The sequence below is a fragment of the Ambystoma mexicanum genome, chromosome 3q (genome assembly GCF_040938575.1).
Source record: "Ambystoma mexicanum isolate Mex_15411 chromosome 3q, UKY_AmexF1_1, whole genome shotgun sequence".
NCBI lineage: Eukaryota > Metazoa > Chordata > Amphibia > Caudata > Ambystomatidae > Ambystoma > Ambystoma mexicanum.
In genome coordinates this window covers 990738227-990757934 of record NC_090926.1, presented here as the reverse complement: position 1 = coordinate 990757934, position 19708 = coordinate 990738227, and the positions used below count along the sequence as shown (strand labels likewise).

The following is a 19708-nucleotide window of genomic DNA, read 5'->3' as shown; positions in this document are numbered from 1 at the left end:
TAACGCAGCACTCCTTAAGTGTTTTAGGTCGAAGGAGTCTACAAGCCGCGCACCGCGCTTTGTCATGGTCAAGGGGCAGACAATTATTGCATTTATCGTTCTCGTCCTTCCACAGGTATCTGACCCTGCAAGAGGGGCAAAACCTAAATGGTGTCCTTTCCATAGCGAAAAGGTAATAACAATGATGACCAGACCTAGAGGGTAAAGAGGGGGAAGAGGGGGAAACAGGAGAGACCTAGCGAAAGATATGACCACCCTGACCCCACTCTCACTACTTTGTCGGCCGGCCAGAGGGCCCGGCCACGTGGATGACTGCCGCTAGATCTTAGGCGTCGAAGGTTCCCGCAGTTTTTGTCGTCGTGTTTGAAGCGCAGTTGAAGTGACTATAGGGGAAATAACCGACAAAGTCGATAAACAATGTCTCTTATGAAGAGCTCCGCAATGGGGCGACCAGTTATCTGGGCGGAAAAAAACAATCTGAGGGACCTCGGCACGTGAGGGATTTTGGGTACACTACACATTACGATAGGGATAGTGTTACAGACACTCCTATGCCGACGTCCCCTTTGGGTCCCCAAAGACAAGATGCAATACTCTGCTGTTACCACTGGATGTCGGACCATATGCACAGCATGTGATTCTAAGCAGATTAACAAGCAGCAGAAACTGAATTACAATAAAAATAAATGTATTGCCTACATCATTTCCTTATTAGAATGGGAGTCCCTATCCCCTGGTGGACAGTCACTTCCAATGAGTTCCCGCTTTCCCAAACCCCTAGGAAGGGTTTTGCTTAGCTGGCTCACCGCCTTAGCCTCACAGGGGGGTGGCTCCCCCACGGACAAAGGGATGAAACCTCCAGATTAGTCACAAAGACTTGACAGAAACCAAAACACTGCATTTGTGTTGGATTATTCACACCTGTTCGGGTCCCCTGAACCCATTGTGCTGTACATGACTTCAAAGAAAGGGCAAGCCAAAAAAAGGTTTCACCCTTACCTTCCGCTGAAGCAGGGTGAAGCAACACTTATTGTGTTCATTCTTTAATATCTGCAAAGACAAGGGCGGATCTCCAGAGAAAATTAAAGGGATACTAAACTGCTATGTGATTAAGAGCATCCGGCATAAAAGCAGTAGAAATGGACCTCATCGATCTAATCAAGGGAACTCATTTTATCATCTTAGCATAAAGTGGATGCCAGGAGACATTTTTTATATGTGGCATTGTCTATAATAATATATTTGTGATGTTGGAACCAAATGTGTGGCTTACACCGTCATTTCGTATTGTGGGAAAAAAAAATTGTCAGTTTCTTTGTAGCAGGGCTCAGATAAAGTAACATGCATGGAGTATCTATTGGTTGCAGAAATAAAATCTGGTGTTATTGTTTTAATGCCGGTGAGGTTCAAGCAAATGAAAACGAAGGGGAATTATCTTGTGTCACAGGTAGAAATTGAGACACCGTACAATAGTGGTGAGAGCTAGGAGCAGTATGTTTTCAATGAAAACTGGGAGGTCATGTTCTGGTTGTCACCAGATAATGGCAGCAAGGACTAGTGTCCATGAATACTCCTTTCTACATGTCTACTAGTGCATGTAATCTGATATCGGCAGGGAAAGGAGGCGGGCATCTTAAAACATCAAAGCTGGGGAAATTTCAAGATGTCCCTGGAGGCCAACAGGCTTAGTGACCACCTAGAGTTTGGGTCTTGGAAAGCCTGTCCACTATGCTCTCCAACTGCTCCGATACCATCTATCCTTAACTCTGATCTTTCTTCCACCTTTGATAGAGATGCTCATCTTTCCCCTCCTTCAGACTCACCCACATCTTGGCTTTCAGGGCTTTGGACAGCCTCCAAAGTGGCTGATCCACAGTTTGTCGGGCTTTGATTGTGATGGGAAGCAGGTTCCAGTGGAGAGGGACGAGAGAGCGGAAGCACTTGCGCGTTCTGAATACTCACAAGGCTTCCTTCCTTCCTTCCTTCCTTCCTTCCTTCCTTCCTTCCTTCCCTCCCTCCCCCTCTGCTGCTCTTATCAAATATCATGTTTTGTAATGTATTTCACTCCCTTGTACCCACCCCTCGCCCTGTGGGTGCTTTGACACAGTATTTCACTTGCTGTATAAGCGCCTAACAAGCAAACAAATGAAAGGAGCCACAGGAGGAGAATGGGACAATGAGCTTGAGGGTAGAGGATGAGCTGAAGGAACAAGATAAGTAAACAGAGAGCCAATCAGACAGGTACTGAGGAGCAAGACAAAGTGACTGAGGTTAAACTAGGAAAAGAAATATAAAAAAGGAAGCAGTTGCATGGAGAGTCGACAAAAAAGTTTCCGGTAGTTAGAAGTAGGGACGAATTTGGATAGGTTGTAGAGTGTCATAGCAAACTGAGGACTTTGTCTAGAGGGAGAAAGGAGTACAGAGGAAGGCCAAGGAGTATGCTTGAGCAGTAGTCAAGCTTGCGGAGCAATAGGGTGGAGATGAGAGTTTTTGTAGAATGGTAAGAAATGAATGAATTTTCCGAATGTGGTGACGTTTAATACGAGCACCAGTTGCAGTGGTAGTTAAGATAAATTCTGGAATAGGGCCTGGGGGACAGATTTTATCAGGCCACCTTAGTTATAGTTAACTGGGAATTCAGAGGTTAGCCAGAACTCAAATCAAGGTAGCAATGGAGAACAGTCTAGGCTTATTCTCAGAATGAGTGTGAGTGGGGCCAGGAGCAATCAATGAGTCCACACAGTATGGCACCCAATAATGAAAGTTAGACAATCATGTATTAAAATACAGTTATTATAGGCCTTCTGCACACACTGCAAAATGAATTTAACAGGTAGTATTACCGCACAACACTACGATACAAATATATACAGTCACAATAGGGTCAATAAGTAAGCGGCGAGTGGGATTTGGCAGCCTCCCAGCCAATTAGGAGGCTCAGAACTGGGGGCTTTATCATATGATAAAACCCCCGCTCCGATCCTCATCGGAGCTGGAGGCCGCCATCTTCCCTAACTGGATATCCTTCAACCCCAATTCCAATTTTGCTTCCCAGAAATGGCTGTCATGGCAATGGAGAACATTGCGGCCATCTTGTTTTTTTAGTTTTGTTCTCAAGTTGAGAAACAGCGAACACACCATTTCTCAACTTGAGAATAAAACACTATTAGTATCCCAGGTACAACGTGCAGAGGTACTAATAGCAATACAACCATCGCAGGGGGGGGTGGACTTAGTGGTCAGGTAATACCCCGGGGCTAATATTAAAGCCCTCACTTCGCTCAGGCTTCTAACTCATGCGCCAGGGCATTTACTGACCAGTAATTCCCCTTCTGTTCGATAAGTATTGATTAAATAAACATCAAATAACTTAGTTAGCAAAAGCAGCTAAGTTTTTGAGATGCAGAAAATGATGAAACCCGATCCCAAGACAATAAGCTATCTTAAGAAGCCTAGGATGAAAGGGGCTTTGTGCCCAAAAGTCACAGGAGCCACAATGTTTCCCACCAGAATGGAGTCTGTGTAGATAAATTCAATAAGCTTGTCTTGGTGATAGTTTAAAAGGTCTACAATTATTTTATTTAAGTGCTTTCCTTTCTTCCAGACCCAAAGCTAATCCAGGGGCAGGATACTGGCCTAGGTAGGACGACCAAAAGGAGAGTGGAATGGAATAAGGAGACTTTTTCCAAATGTTATCCTATGAAGGACGGGGGTGAGGTGGGAAAGGGGCAGATGCACGGTTTACCCACCCCTGAGCAAAATGTTGGCAGGCTGCCCCCCCCAAAATGCCAAATGGACAGTAAATTGAAATGGATATGAACAGTGTGCCGTCACTGCACCCTACTCACAGGATAGTCCCTGGGCTCCCCCACCTGCTCCCATCTGTCTCTGGGCTCCCTTGTCCCACTCCTAGCCCAGTCCTCCCCACCCCCCACAGTCCCCGAGCCCCTCCACCCCAACCCCCACTCCTATTACGGTCCCAGGCCCAGTGGCGGCTGGTGAATTTCTTTAAGTGGAGAAGTTTAAATATTTCCCACAGATATGCATAGCGACCACAATAATGGGTTAAAATGTTGCATTTTAAAGCATACGTAAAACAAAAAACTGTGTAAATAGGCAAACAGTTTGCAATTGTTGCTGGGGGCGCAGGCATGGAAAGACAGAAAGACACAGAGACCGGCAGGCAGACACAGAGACCGGCAGGCAGACACAGAGACCGGCAGGCAGACACAGAGAGACAGACAAACACTGATTATGTGCGTTTGCAAGGCACTAGGGGGCCCAGGGAGAAAGCATGGTATTTTTTTACTCAACATATATAATCGATGTTCAGTAAAAAATAATCCGATCCTATTGTACAACCCTCCCTGCCTGCCTGCCTGCCCCCCAACTTGCCAAAATCAGCTCCAGGGACCAACAAAAAAACACACATACAAATATTCACACAGCAAGCACTCCATCATTCACACAAGCACCCATCACCAGCCACTCACTCATAACACAAAAACACATCCAGACACATGTAAAAACAAAATAAATGAACGTACCTTCTTCCCCGGCCCTGAGGTTCCCTCCACAGCACTCCAGCATCATGAACAGGAATCGGGAAGCAAGAGCAGGGGCCCGAGTGTGGGTGCTGAAATGCCCCGCTCCAGCCTGATCCGTCTGTATGCGCGAGAAGGTGCAGGAGAGCCCCCTTGCATATACAGAATGCAGTTCCCCAGACAGCATTTCCAATGAGCTATGCAAGGCTGGAAAAGCAAAATGCCCCCAGCCTTGCATGGCTCGCTGAGCATGTGCGGCTGGGCAACTGACTGTCAAAGGGAAACACAGTTTCCTTTTGACAGTTCAGCCAACCCAGGAGCTGTCCCTCAGCTGGAAAAAGCAGCTGAGGGAGCGCTCAGTGTTTCACTGGGCTGGCTCCTCAATAATGGATGAGGGGGCCACTGGATCGACGCCCCCTCGCCCATTATGGATGAGCCGCACTGGCCCAGGGCTTCCCCCGGCCTTGCTTTTTCTTTGCTCCCTTTTACATTTTTCAGGCTGTTGTCTTGTGCCCTCCCTTCTACCCCAGGGGGGGGGGCACAGTTTGAATACAGCAGTACTAGTCCAAAGCCGAAAGATGGCCAAACTACAATATGACCAAAGAACAAGAGAAAATCTCCTGACGCAGCCATTTTAGGGTACTAGCAATGCAAACGCAAATGTGCACAATAACACTGAAAAAATGTAACTGATGCCACAGGCTCATCTTTAGGCACAAATAAAAGTAAGCAAAAATGTTATCCCCATTGCACTGTACAATGTTAAAAGTACAAGAATTCAAAAAGGAAAAAGCGTTTCCATGTATCGTCTGAAAAACTGATCAGTTTCCCAATAACAATGAGCAAAAGGGAATTAAAGCTGAAGGCTTTAATCTTGCTTCAAAAAAGTCAGGACAGGATAGAAACAGAGCAAAATGAATGGGGTGCAATAGGAAAGTATGGAGGGAAAGCTGCAAAAAGAGAAAATTTGCTTCATAGTAGTGATGAATTGTTGTGAAAGAGGCCGCGAGGCGTGGGTGAGGGAGCAAGAAGTTCAGGCAGGAAAAAGAAAGGAGAAGGGCGGGAACAGAAGAGAGGTAAAAGAATAGGGGAGAAATGGCATTGGAAGCTGGGACAAAGGGGTCTTGCATTTTATACTCTGTTCTTGAAGGTGGAGGTGCTTAGACGTACTGCACTGTATTGTGAACTTTAAGGAAACTAATATAACTCCTCTGCAGCGCTGAGTACCTTGGCAGAGTCATGAGCCGAGTCACTCTCCAGTCAACCACCAGCGGCCGTTTAGGCACTTAGATGGTATAGAAAATCACGAGATGAGAATGCGCAGCAGGAAGATCGGACCCAAATTTCGAGAAGTGCACGCTTTCCATCGGACCGGTGTACCATGACAGAAGAAGCGTCACCGTCGGGTAAAACTTCCCAGTTGAAACTAGTAATGGCCTCCCCATTGATTACTTTCCAATGCCCCTTTTATAAACCCCTCAGATGAATTGTCAGCAGGATTTAAAGAAATTACAACATGCTCAACTGGGGTTGAAGGGTAAGAAAATTTAAATGACACATCAGCCCAGACCCCAAACTGCTCCTTTACCGTGTCGGAAAGAGAGCCAGCGGGCGTACTGAACACGGACAGACACAGACAAAGGGGGTCGGGGGTGAGAGCAGACAAGTGGCACAGAGTACGCCTAACTTTCAATTTTCACAGACTGTACTGCCACCAACCACCCCCTTTGCTTTTTCAGTCAAAAAAGTAACAGCAGAAGTTGCAATACATCAGGGTGTGGCAACGGGAAGACCTTTAGGAACTCCGACTCTGTGTTCGGACGTGTAAAGACAAGTACCAAGAACAGCATCCAGGAAGCCTTATGGGGGTCGAGGGAGCTGTGGGCCTCTTGGATGGGACACATTCTCCAGAGAAGAGCAGTGCCATACCTCCACACCCCCTCCCCTGGGGTAGGCAAAATGGGCAATACAGAGGTGGACTCAGAGGAGTCACCGGAGGCTACAGCCTCATCCCAGGGTAGCAAAGTATATGTCACAGAGTTCACAAAGCGCTAGATAAAGACACTAAGCACACGAGAGTAGAATGTCCTTGTCCAGATCGTTCGGGATAATTCTCATTCTATGGCTAATTTCCCTTACCTAGTGACTCCCCCAGCAGCTTTGCTGGATTTCTGGAGTTTATTTTTTCCACTTGGTAAGAGTGTGAGCTTTTACCCCACTCTTACCTGTGTTTTGCCATGTGTATTTTATCTGGTATTGTTTTAGGCTATTTTAGTAGCCTCGAACTTTAGACCCGCTAGCCCAAATACTTTTTATTTTGGCTCCGGTTGGGTTTAATCGCCATTTCATTTTGTTAACATCCTTCGTGGGTCTTTCTTTGCGTGGCAAACCAGGTTTGCCTCCTTTGTTCGCCGACCTTTGGCGGGTTTCTGACCAGAAGCCCTCCTTTGGCGTCTGGATGTCTAGGCGGGCTGAATGTGAGGGAGGGATGGATGTAGTCACCCCCTTGCTAGGGTCTCCTTGGAGAACCAAGTCGCACTTTGTATTGATTGCCTGAGGGGGTTGTCTGGGCTGGACAACCCCCCTGCTGAGTGATTGACAGCCGGCTGTGTGAATGGGGGATTTTGGCATAAAAGGCAGGACTCTTGGGCTAGAAGTCAGGGTTGCCACTGGAACTGCAAGGAAATGAAGAGAAGCGGAGAAGACGACAGCTGCTGCAACCCCGAGTCCCGGTGAAGCCCTGCTGCAGTCCTGAGCTATCTACCCTTCAACGACAAGGGAAGATCCAGTCCGGAGGCTTCTTCCCTTGAGCCTGGTGGGATCAACCAGCTTGTCTTTTCTTCAGTCAGAGAATCCTCTCCTGGGTCGAAATCACTGCTGTAGTGGTCCGGATAGCCACCAGAAGAGCCCTCTCCTGATTTAAAGGAGCGCACCTTTTATTCATCGTTGTCTTTTTCGCTGCTGCTGGCCTCATCCCTGGGTAGTGCAGATCGCTCAAAGCGTCGTTATTGGCCCCACGACTGAAGCCGCAGGAACAGTGAGTCTGCAGGAACTACCAGGAACAACTGCCGTGGCACCAGCTTTTCTCCAACGGAATAAGGTACTGTGCAAACTTGGTCTTTCTCTCCATCTGACCAGCCAGAATCGGGGTGAACCCTTTTCCTCCACGAAGATTTATTCTTTCTTCCCTCCTTATAACTTTTTCTTCCATTTGACAATCTTACCAACTCCTGGCATCTCGAATCTCGAACTGTTCGCGTGATCCTCAGCAACTGAGCATCGGCTCCATTGACACTGGCGCGGGCCTATTGACTTTAATCTGTAACTTTGACCAAGTCCTCGAGTCTCCTTGCCTTGAAAAAGTATTGCCTTTGACTTTTATCCGCTTTTCCCTTGTTTTAAATTCTTAAGTACAAAGTGTTCTAACTTCGTGAGCATTCCTATCCGCGGGTACGCGTTAGTATTCCAACACCGGTCCGTCAAATCCTAATGTACTTACCTTGAATTTACTGACACAAGTGGAATTGGTTGTGTGTAGTGTATTTTACATGTGGTTTCGAATTTATAGTAGGGAAGTTTTATATAACAGATGGTTTAAAAATAAATGTACTTCTATTTTTTAACTGAAACCTTGAGTCACAGTAATTGTGGTCCCTTTGTGTAATCTCTGCTACTGCTCATATACTCTTGAGATAAGCCTGCTGCTCTGCTACTGCTACCACTAACATAGTAGTACAGGCTTGTACCAAAGGTGAACTTGTATTACCACTTGTAGTCTTAATTGTGTGTAGTGGTCCCTAAGGGCACTGCACAGGATTCTGCCTAACACAGATCTGCCGGGAAAAGTGGCCGAAGAACCCAAACTAGATCTGAAAATGCTGGCGTTCATCACAAAGGCATCCAAAGACCCGAGGAAAAGTATGCACAAGTCTTGGAAAAGCTGTCAAGAAAAGGTTCTAGATCTTACAGGGCTGCTAGCTAAGAGAGAGCTAGTGATACAGGTGAGTATATCTAACCAGACACTCTGGCGCACTGGGCCCAGAGGGTGGTCTGCCAGTTAGGAAACGCTTGCTGCGCAACTTCTCAGAAAGAAGCAAAGGACTCCTGTTAAGAATTGATGCAACATTGAGTGACCTCACCAGTTATGAGGCTGGCGATGCAGCACAAAGCCTGCTCTTCGGGGAATCCTTTGGTAAGAAAATGGGAAGGTTAGTAGGTACTTGCACCTCCCTGGAAAAGGTGCAAGCCTCAATTAGGAAAGTCTTCCCCAGTAGAGTTTTTGCTGGGACCGGCTGCTAGAGAGGTTGAATGGCCCGGGTCTTCCAATCATCACGGAGACCCCAAGGCAATAGAGCTCACTACTGGAAAGGGAGACAGCAAGACTCCTTTTCCCATCCAGAGGGAGATTTCATAGAAGATGCAAGAGCAGAGGAGCCGGGAGAGCACAAAAGCTTGGGTGCTGCAGAATTACAAGGGCTACAGATGGAGTTCATACAAGAACCTTGCCAAGATGCACACCTTCCTCCCATAGTCTTGCCGCAAGCAGAGCAAGATCTCCTTCACAAGGATCTCCAAGCTCAAAAAGAAGGGAGCCATCAAACTAGGCTGGCAAATACAAAGATTTGTGAGCAATATATTCCTAGTGCATAGGAAGAAGAAAGTAAGACCAGTCATAAATTTGAACGGTTGGGTGACGGAGGCACTTCAAGATGGAAGGTATCCATCAGCTGAGGGACACTAAGATAAGGGTACTGGTTAGCGAGGATAGACCTGAAAGACTCATACCTCACCTTACCAGTAGAGAGAACATATGGAACAGGTTACTTATCTTTAACTATTGTTCTCCAGCATGGATCTGGCATAGATTCACATGCTCATGAATATTACCCGTCAGTCCGGGAATCCTCTGTAAAAGAAAAAAAAAAGCTTCACTTTCACTTACAAGCTGTATTTCTCCTCTAAACCAATCACTGAGCCCTGAGTCATACTGCCCCCTGCCAATGACTACCCTCTCCCTAAGCCCCTCCTCTGGCAGCCATCTTCAGATTTGGTAGCACGTAAAGTGGCAGTATGACCAAGAAGAGATGCAGAGTGGCAGGAGGGGGGGTTTGCATGTGAATCCATGCCAGACCCCTGCTGGAGCACAATAGTTACAGGTAAGTAACTTGTTCCTTGTTCAGCATGGGGTCTGGAATGGATTCACATGCTAATTCATGTCCATGAATAAAGAATACATAGCAGTACAACATTAAACAAACACGGGATGTGGCAAGGCTCAACAGAAGCAATTACTCATAGGCTCACCTTCAAACGAACAGGTTGTGTAGCGTTGCTTGGCCAACCCTGGACTCCTCCCTAGAATCCCTGTCGACATAGTAGAATCTTGTGAAAGTGTGCGTGGACCTCCACGTAGCAGCCCTGCAGATGTCCAGCAGGGGCACACCAGACAGGAACGCCGCCGTCGCAGAGATCGCTCTGGTGGCATGGGCTCTCGGAAGGCCGGGCAGCGGTCGGTTTGCCAACCGATGTGTGATACAGCCGGAGAGCCACCTGAAGATGGAAGCCTTGGACAAGGCCTTCCCATGGTTCACAGGACCAAATTTCACTAATAGTTGAGACGTCTTCTGGAAACTCTTTGTGCGTGCCACATAGAACTTCAGAGCACGAGCCACATCCATCGATTGCAAAGACCTTTCAGCCGGCGACATGGGTTTCGGAAAGAACACAGCCAACACCTAAGGCTTGTTGAGGTGAAATTCCGACTGAACATTTGGCATGGGTCGTGATGCAGGATTGCACCTCCTTCTCTGGCGAGCAAATATACCACCACCGGCAGCTTGACCAGGGGTGACATCGACAGGCTGAGAAGGTCCGGGTACCAAATCTGCCTCGGCCACACCAGGCAACAAGGATCATACTGCATCGGCACCGTTTGAGTTGATTGATGACTCGCAGCAGGAGCGACAACAAAGGAAACACGTATTGGAACAGGCCTTCCCACAGGAAGGAAACACGTCTTCCATGATCCTCGGCTGGAGAATTCTGGCATTTGGAATTAGTTGCCGTCGCAAACAGATCGATCTGGGGCCTGCCCCACCTGAAGAAGAGGCGGTGCACCCGATCCTGTCGAAGTTCCTATTCGTGGTAGGAGCGCAGTTCCCTACTGAGGGAGTCGGCGATGGTGTTCTTGACTCCCGCCAGGTGAAAGGGGATGAGGAACATCTCTTGGGCAACGGCCTAGTGCCACAAGTCCTGCGCCTCTCTGGAGAGTGCTGGGGATCTGGTACCCCACCTGCTTCCTGATGTAGAACATTGTGGTGGTTTCCATGAATACTCTCAACACTTTGCCCTTGAGGGATGGAAGGTAACACTGCCCCCAGCTCCAGGATGTTGATGTGGAGGTCCCTCTCCTCCAGCAGCCATAAGCCTCTGGCCTGGAGATGTCTGGTGTGGGCTCCCCAGCCCTCCAGGGAAGAGTCTGTGGTGACCGTCTACTGGTATGGGGGGCTCTGAAATCCTGTGCCCCCTGCAATGTTGGAGCGTACGCCCCACCACCTTATCACTCGACGGAACTCCTTGTCGAGGGTGATCTTGTCTGTGAAGCTTCCTGACACTTGGATCCATCAAGGTTCCAGGAACTCCTGAAAGGGTCTCATCCGCAACCTGCAGTGCCGGATCAGGTAGTAGCACAATGACATCATGCAGAGTAGCGACTGGATGGTCCGCACTGTGGCGGTCTTCAATGCCAACAGCCATTGCAGCTTGCACAATAGGGCCCCTCTCTTCCGAGGGTGCTGCCAGGCAGGAGACAGTGTTGAACCTGGACCCTAGGAACAGTGCATTCAGCAATGGAATCAAGCAGGACTTTGGATAATTTACGGAGAACCCCAGATCCGTCCGCAGCCTGACAGTCTCCAAGTGTTCGAGGTATGGGAACACGTGTATCCCCTGTAGACGCAGATGGGCCACCACTGGTGCCAGGCACTTCGTAAACACTCTGGATGTCGACTTAAGCCCGAATGGGAGGGCCTTGAATTGGTAGTGCCTTCCCTGTACCACGAAACGCAAGAACTTCCGATGACTCTCGTGAGTGGGGACGTGGAAGTATGCGTCCTCCAGATCCAGTGACATCAAGAAGTCTCTAGTTGGCCGAGCACGTGCTGCAACGGGACCATCCTGAATTTCTGGGACTTAAGTTATTTGTTGAGACGCTGCAAGTCTAGAATGGGCCTTCAACCCCGGTCCTCTTCTTTAGGAGGAAGTATCTGGAGTAGACTCCGGAGCCCCGGAGTCGCTTTGGAACCAGCTCTATTGCCCCTTTTCTTATCATGGCCCATACTTCCTGCAGGAGCTGAGGGATGTACTGCTCCTGCCAGGCCACCGGCAGCATCAGCGGACACTTTTGCTTGAACTCTAGAGCGTGTCCATGGGCAAGAGCGTCCAGCAGCCATTGGTCGGTGGAGATCTTCCTCCACTCGCTGACTAAGCCCGCCAGCCGGCCTCCCACCAGGGTGCATGGGTGGGAGCCCGACGTTCTGGCCGGTTCAATCTTGGTTCGTGGCCTGCGTGCCGCCTTGTGAGCGACGTCGGCCACCTCCACCGAAAGCCTTGGAACAGCCTCCATAGGCCTCCTGGGTTGTGGACCGTCGGAGTTGACGATATGAAGAGGACCCTCCACTGAACCCTTCGACGATCTGCCAGACTACCCACCGGAGGCACAAAAGGACGGGCGGTGCTCAAGAGTGCCCAAGGTACGTGAAGTCTCAGTGAGTCTTAATGGCCTGCAACGACTCGTCGGCAGCCTTCCCAAAGAGGTTGTCCCTGAAGGGCATGTCCAGTACCCTCGTCTGGACCTCCTGAAGGAAGTTGGTGGCTTTCAGCCAGCCACGACGACAGAGGCAGACACTGTTCCCCATCTCCCAGAACCCCGGTCTGCAACATCCAGGGCCAACATGATGGCATGGTCCGATGCCACCTCCTGGAGGATGGAAAGTGCCTCGACAAGCTTGTCGTCTGGTAGGAACTCCAGCAGTGGGCCATCTTATACCACAGCTGTATAAGCTGTACCTGGCCAGGATTGCAAGGGCGTTGGCCGCCTTGACCAACGCTGCCGAAAAGATTACTTTTCTTCCCATGCCATCTAACTTCCCCTCGCTATCCAGAGGGACGAAGACTAGGGGTTAGATGACTTCTTTCTTGCTGCCGCCGAGACCACCGAGTACGGGGTATGCTGTGACCGTAGGCACTTGGGTGCGGACTCCAGCACCCAGTATTTTTTCTCCAGCCGATCCCCCTTAGCCAGGGCCGTGGCCAGGTTTTTCCATCAAAGCCAGGTCTTCTTCCCAAACGTTTTCCAGGAGAGGAGAGGCACACCAAGATAGTCTTCCTATTGGCCTTGCGTTGTTGATATATGAAACCTTCCTTCCTGGTCTCTTCTGGTGTCAACGGGAAGAGTTCCGATGCTGTAGAGACCATGGCATGGAACGACCCCACCCAGTCCGGGGGAGAAACCCTTCACTGCGGCGAGCCACCCGCTGTGGCCATTTCATCGTCCGTGTCCGTAGTCGCTGTGTCCGTCCCTGTATAACTGGGGGGGGGGGGAGGGGGAAGAAGGGGTACATGTGGCGGTTGATGCGGCGGTGTAGGGTGCTTCATCTTTTTGGCCACAGGTTGGTACGGCGGTGCTGTTGGTATCTGTTTCTGAATCTCAGACACCAGGGTGTGCAGACTCAAAAGGATGCCCACCGATGCATCCCTTCAGGGGTCGGGCGGTTAGCTTACAGGGCCCATGCCGTCGGCAGGTCTGCCATCACCTCATTCGTCCCCATCAGGGTTTCAGCCATCAACATCGTCTCCTAGGTCCTCCTGGATCATATGTACGGACGCCTAGTCCTCCTTGTCCGAGAAAGAAATGTCTGTGCCCTAGAGTACGGTTGAGGGCCCCCCCCCCACCTTTTTTGCATCCTGAGGGGTTGGATTTGAGCACAAGGATTGCATCCTCTTCTCCGGTGCCCTTTCCACTGGCTTGGCCAATACCTCCCGTCTCAGGGACAGGGATACTCTGGGCACTGTCTGAGCTACCGTGAGTGGGTCAGCCCCCTTGGCCTTAGAGAGTGCGGCCGCCACCAACTTGATCGTCGATTTCACCTGGGCTTCTGGGGTAGGTCAGCCACCTTCTCCTGCGACTTAATCTTCTCTGGCTTTGCCTGCAGCTTTGCCGGCTTAGCCAATTTCCTCTTCGAGGAGCTGGAGAGAAATGAGGCAGGTGGTGAGGATGAGCACGCCCTGCCCATCGCGTGATCGGCTTGCGCAGCGACCCTGACAGAAACGGACTTCCAGTGCTTGGCCTTGTCTTGTGCCCCCACGGATGGAGCAGCCTCAAAGGACTTAGAAGCCCGCTCTTCGGACTAGCCGGTCCTGGGTAAGGCATAGCCCTGCTTGCTGCACGGGGCAGAGGCTTTGGTGCTGAGCCACGCCACCAGCCTACTGAGACGATCCTTTGCGGTTCGTTTGGAGAACCTGAGGCAGATTTCACAATCTGCTTCCCTGTGAGCCAGATGGCGACAGTAGAGGCACTAGAGGCGCTTGTCTTCTACAAACACATTCCGCAGTACACAGCTGGAGCAGAGCTTGAAAAGGGAGCTTCCCTCTTCTCATGTGACATGGTCTGGAGTAGGCCTGATGGCTTTCTGGAATCTTTGATGAAACTTCGATGATTCTTGCCCTGGAGAGGTGTTGAAATTCACTGACAAACAGATCCCCGCTTGTCGGTCGATTTAGAGAAAAAACACACAGGCTCCGTTTGACAAAAATGTAACTTTTTACCGAAAAAATCACCAAAAATGTAGATCAGCTCACGGAGCAAAACACAAGGACTCCCAACACTTGAACGTGTGCTAAAAATCTGAAGATCGCCACCAGAGTGAGGGGTCTAGGGAGGGGAGTCATTGGGTGGGGGCAGTATGACCCAGACTCAGTGATTGGTTTAGAGGAGAAATAGTTTGGAAGTGAAAGTGAGGATTCCTGGCCGGCGACAGGAATATTCATGAGCATGTGAATCCATGCCAGACCTCATGCTGGAGAACGCTCATTTCTCGCATTCAGCTGGGAAGGGCAATTATGACGATTCAAGACAATGCCCTTAAGCCTTGCGTCAGCGCCATTGGCTTTCACCAACCTAACGAGGCCAGTGGCAGCAGCCATCAGAGAGAAAGGAATTTGCATAATACTTGAACGATATGCTATTAGCAGACGACAAAGAAACGCTAAGTTATCAGACAACATGGGTGAGAGACCTTCTTACGTCACTAGCTTTCTTGATCAACCAGAAGTCCGACATGACACCTTGAGTACCGGCGAGAAAGATCTGAGGTATCAAGAGAGATCAGAGAATGCCTCGCCAAGCTGATGGTCTCTCTGAGTACTAGCAAAAACAGTGGGACTGGTAACGTCCTCCACCCAAACCATATTCCCAGGGCCTCTACACTACAGGGCGTTGCAAAGGCTGAAGATCAGACAGCTTCAACAGGGTCTGAAGTATCGGACGGAATTGTTGCTGCAGAAAAAGGGCGTGGCACGGGCGCGCCATTTTTGGGGACCGCCCAGACCTAATAGAATCAGATACCAACAGAGCAGGCTGGGGGGGCGTTACGGCGCATCAGAGACAGGAGGAAAATGTTAGTTCATGAAGAGTTACAGCTTCATATAAACTGTCTAGAACAATTAGCTGGGTCATTTGCAATAAAGGACAAAGCAAACTGTTTCAGCGTGCTGAAGATGGACAACATCTCGGCGAACTGACACAAACCACCTGGGACGGAACAACGTCCAGACCTCTGGCAGAATTGGCGAAAGACTTTTGGCACTATTGCCTGCAAGCAGGGATATCCATATCCTCCTCCGGCAGGATAACTCAGCGGCAACGTGCGCGCCTTGGAAGCAAGACGACATGAAGCAACACAAGTTCGATCCCCGGGTTGCGCTTAGAAACATCTGGGTGTTTAAGCACGTTATAAATACGCAACTAAGACAAAAAAAAAACACAATTACGCATCTAAATAAACAAAAACAATTCCTGAAACAGCGCCTCGATGCCCACGGGCTGAGGAGAGCTTTAAAATAAAAAGTACAATAAATAAATAATAACAGCAGAGTATCTTCCAGGGGAGTTTGATGTGATAGACTGGAACTCTCGGAAATGATGGACTACAGCACCTGTAAGCTCGACAAAGAGGTCGTCAGGCAATTGGAACAGCTATGGAGCCCGTTTCACACTGACACGTTTATCTCCAGACTGAATGGTCAGAAGAGCCGGTATTTTCAGCTGGAAAACAGACCCAACAGCGCAAGGCACGGATGCGTTTCTACACGACTGGAGCGGGGAGCTGCACTACGCGTTTCCCCCCCCATTCATGATGATCAGCAGAGTGCTACCGAAATGTTGCAGGGAAAAGGAGACAGTAATAGTGGTGGCGCCCATGTGGAAGTCCCAAGTGTGGTTTCCAGCTCTGATGGAACTTTCATTGCATTTCCTGCGGATACGCCCGTCCGGTCAACACCTGCTCACTGACCCAACTGGCTCATTTCATCCTCTGAGGGTGAAGGGAATGCTTCCCCTAATGGCATGCAGGGTACCAGACAGAGATGGTCCGTGCCCGGAATTTCAGACCAGAATTCAGGGCTCATTGCAGACTCGTGGGCTCCCTCCACTCGGAGGAGCTACGACATGGCTTGGGGCAGGTGGAGGATCTGGTCTGAAGGGAGAGGTTTTCCTCCAGTTACGGCCCCTGTAGTAGCAGTTCTTAACTTCCTAACTTCCCATTTAGAGGAAGGGAAAGCCTACAAAACCATGGGAGTATACCGATTGCCAATATCAGCAGACCGTAACGCAGGCAGATGGAGCACCTATAGGGGACCATCCGACAATAGTTCGGCTCATGAAAGGGGCTCACTTTTGGAATCCCCCAGGTCCGAAATACAAACAAGTGTGGGACGTACCCATAGTGCTGCAGTTCCTGGCGAGCTGGCCCTCCAATAAATACCGGCCATTGAGCCAGCTAGCAGGGAAACTGGCCAGGCTGCTATGATTAGTGTAGTGCAAAAGAGTATCTGATGTCAGAGCGTTGGACATAGACAGGAAGGGGTACAGACCAGACGGGATTACCTTCTCACTTGCTAAAAGGGCAAAAACTAACTCTGCATCGATCTCATACCCATATCTAACCGGGCAACCACAGCTCTGCATGGCACAGTGCATCCGGGAATACGAGTGCAGGACCACGGAACTGCGGCCGGCGGGTGTGTCTCAACTGCAAATAGAGCGCAGGAAGCCATACAAAGCGGTGGCTACCGCCACCATTGTGAGATGGGTCTGCGAGATTATGCAGCCAGCAAGGATTGACTTTGCACATTTTGGGGTGAACTCGGTGAGAGCTATGGTATCCAAGGCTTTCTCAACTGGAGTAGCTCTGGGAGACATTTTACAAGCAGCAGATTGGGCCAGCGACAGTGTGTTTAAAGCCTTCTACTTTAAGCCAGTGCCTTCAGTAGCTGCAGCGATAGTACAGAGCTTTGAACAAGCATAATGCTTGCCTTCGGTCTTGACATAGAATGAAGCTTACCACTGCATACTGCGCAGGGTGTGGGATGTATTTACCCATGCATCCGAGCCCTACCTCAAAACTGTGCAGTATTGACATGGAAAACATCATGATGGCCAGAGCTTCCCAGAAAATGCACAGGGAAATGCATGAAGAATAGGCTGCCACTCATTTTTGCCGATGTTATGGGCACAGAAGGACACTGCCTAAAACCACCATTGGACTACCCACATAGTAGTCTGAAACCATTGGGAATGGCAATGCCGATTGCCAAAAGCAAACCCATAACTGTTGGGAATTCATTTTCTTAAATCCCAAAAAGGGGTGCAGTACCAGTACTCACCACTATCCAAAAGCCGGCGTTTTAAAACCACCAGATTTTGTAGAAAACTGAATAAATGAACCCAAAGCAGGCCAAAGAAAGACTTACTGAGAGGTGGATCCAAAGTTATATTCTGAAGTGACTTGAAGGTTTATAACAAGACTGGCTGAGCTGTGGATTTCAGCAGTTTAAGTAAATTTGGACTGAAAGACAGTACAAATCTAAATGTTTAAAAGAAATGAGTGACCTACTTTGAGTGTCACATAGGTTGCAATTGTTTAAATGTCATAGTTTTAATCTTAGAATCAGCATCCTAGCTGCATATGTAAAAAAATGTCTCGACTTAAACTGGGGAACAGAAATGACATGTAGCTAAAAACTGGCTTAAAGAGATTCCAATTTTGCCTGGCAACTACCCCCCATCAGGAGTGAAACTTGAGTCACAGCTGTGTTCCCAGGCCTATCTGCCTTTTGCTGGCCACACTAAGGATATGCCATCTCTCTGATAATTGAATTAAGGGGAGCCCCCACAAAATACAGGAGCTCTGAACAAAGCCCTGTCCTGACTCAGGCAAAGGTTTTATTACGGGGGCTGTAAAAGTAGCTTCCTCCTGAAGCAAAGGGGAGGAGCACTTACTGTGAGAGCAAGCTGGCTTGGCAGAACTGGAAAAACCAGAAATTCAACCTTGTGCTGGGGGGAAACCACACCCCTTTGGGGCCAGAACATAACTCTAAAAAGATGAATAACTCATAGTACGGACTTGTGAAAATTATTTAAATGACACCATAATTCTTGTGATTTTTCTGCCCACATTTTAAGAGGTTTTTAGAACCGGTGGCATGTTCAGGGGGGATTTAGCAGAAAAGAGGATATTACTCAAAATGTGTGCATGTGAAAAATCTGACACTTCATCAACTAATGTCCATACTCCTTGCGCACATGTGTGTAAATTTGGGGTAATGTCCGGTATTGCAAACCAGTTAAAAAGTGCAAAATATTGCCATTTCTGAATGCAAGCTTCCAGGAAGAGCAGAGTTTGAACAGGGGATACCTCCTGTGATATGTGAGGGGTGCATATGATTTTAAAACAATATGTACCTCTGCAAATATGTATTTGGTTCAAATCTAGATTTGTGTGTAAGTTGACAGGAGGAGTGGACTTTCTGCAGGCTGTAAAATGACATCACTCTGACACAACTTAGCTCCCCCAATCAGGGGAGAAATGAAAGCTTGGCCAATGATAAGTGGAGAGGGGTAGGGTCTAGTGATGCTGCACACACACCCATAAAAAAAACACATAAAAGCAGAGAGACAGCACAGATCGGGACCTTCAAATCATTTTTGCTGCGGGACGCTCTGCTGGAAAATCCATACTTTACCTCCATCAACCTTCAGAGAGCAGACATAGAGACTTCAAATCTATCAAATCTCCAGAATCCAGAGAGAGAGCAGACCCAGACCGCTGTTAGCAGAACCAGAGAGAGCTGACCCAGATCACTGTGAAGTGCAGAGACCAGAGTCCAGTCTAAAACCTGACCAGATCCGTGGCAAGGCCCATTTAATTCAAGAATATAGTGTGAGTACCTAGCAAAACTGTGCAGAACCAATCTCTTAGTTAAAATAATATAATTCAATCTATTTTAATCTAAGTAGAACTGCCTCCTGTCACCTGTCATTTGTAAAGCTGTCACCTGTCATTTTCTAGTTGCAAGCTGCACTTGTCTTTTTGAACTTTAAAATTTCAAATCTGAAAAACGACCTTTATTTAATCGCTCATATCTCCGTAACCGTTTGTCCTAGAGACTTGCAGTAACTTTCCTCTGAAAGCTGGGAATCGTGGCTTTTAAACGAATCCAGAACCGCATTCCTATTCTTTATAGTTTTGCCGTAATCGTGAAAGACGCATTCACGAATTTTGCCGCGATTTGCAAATTTCTTCACGTGTAAAAATCTGCTGCTGCTTGCCTTCCATTTGCCAGAAATTCGTTTAACCTGCTAGTTACACCCTAGATCCTTGCTAAGGTGAGCCTGGACTAATATTAACTTGATTTCACTCACCCTGAACCTCCTAGAGGGAATTAAAAGCATTTTAGCATATTTTTTTTCTACATTGCCAGCACATTTAAAAGCATTTGGGCCTGTGTTTTCAACGTCTGTAGTCTAAGTTGCTGGGGTGAACTGAATTACATTTGAATTGCATTTCTGAGAACTGTGTGCCTTCCTTCCATTTCCTTGCATAGCA

The 19708-nt window shown here is 48.6% G+C and overlaps 1 protein-coding gene across 1 annotated transcript in view; it reads right to left on the bottom strand.

Annotated features, from left to right (window-relative positions):
• Nucleotides 1–19708, bottom strand: part of NPLOC4 (NPL4 homolog, ubiquitin recognition factor) — an 847851-nt gene that overhangs the window by 410087 nt on the left and 418056 nt on the right. The window lies entirely within an intron of this gene.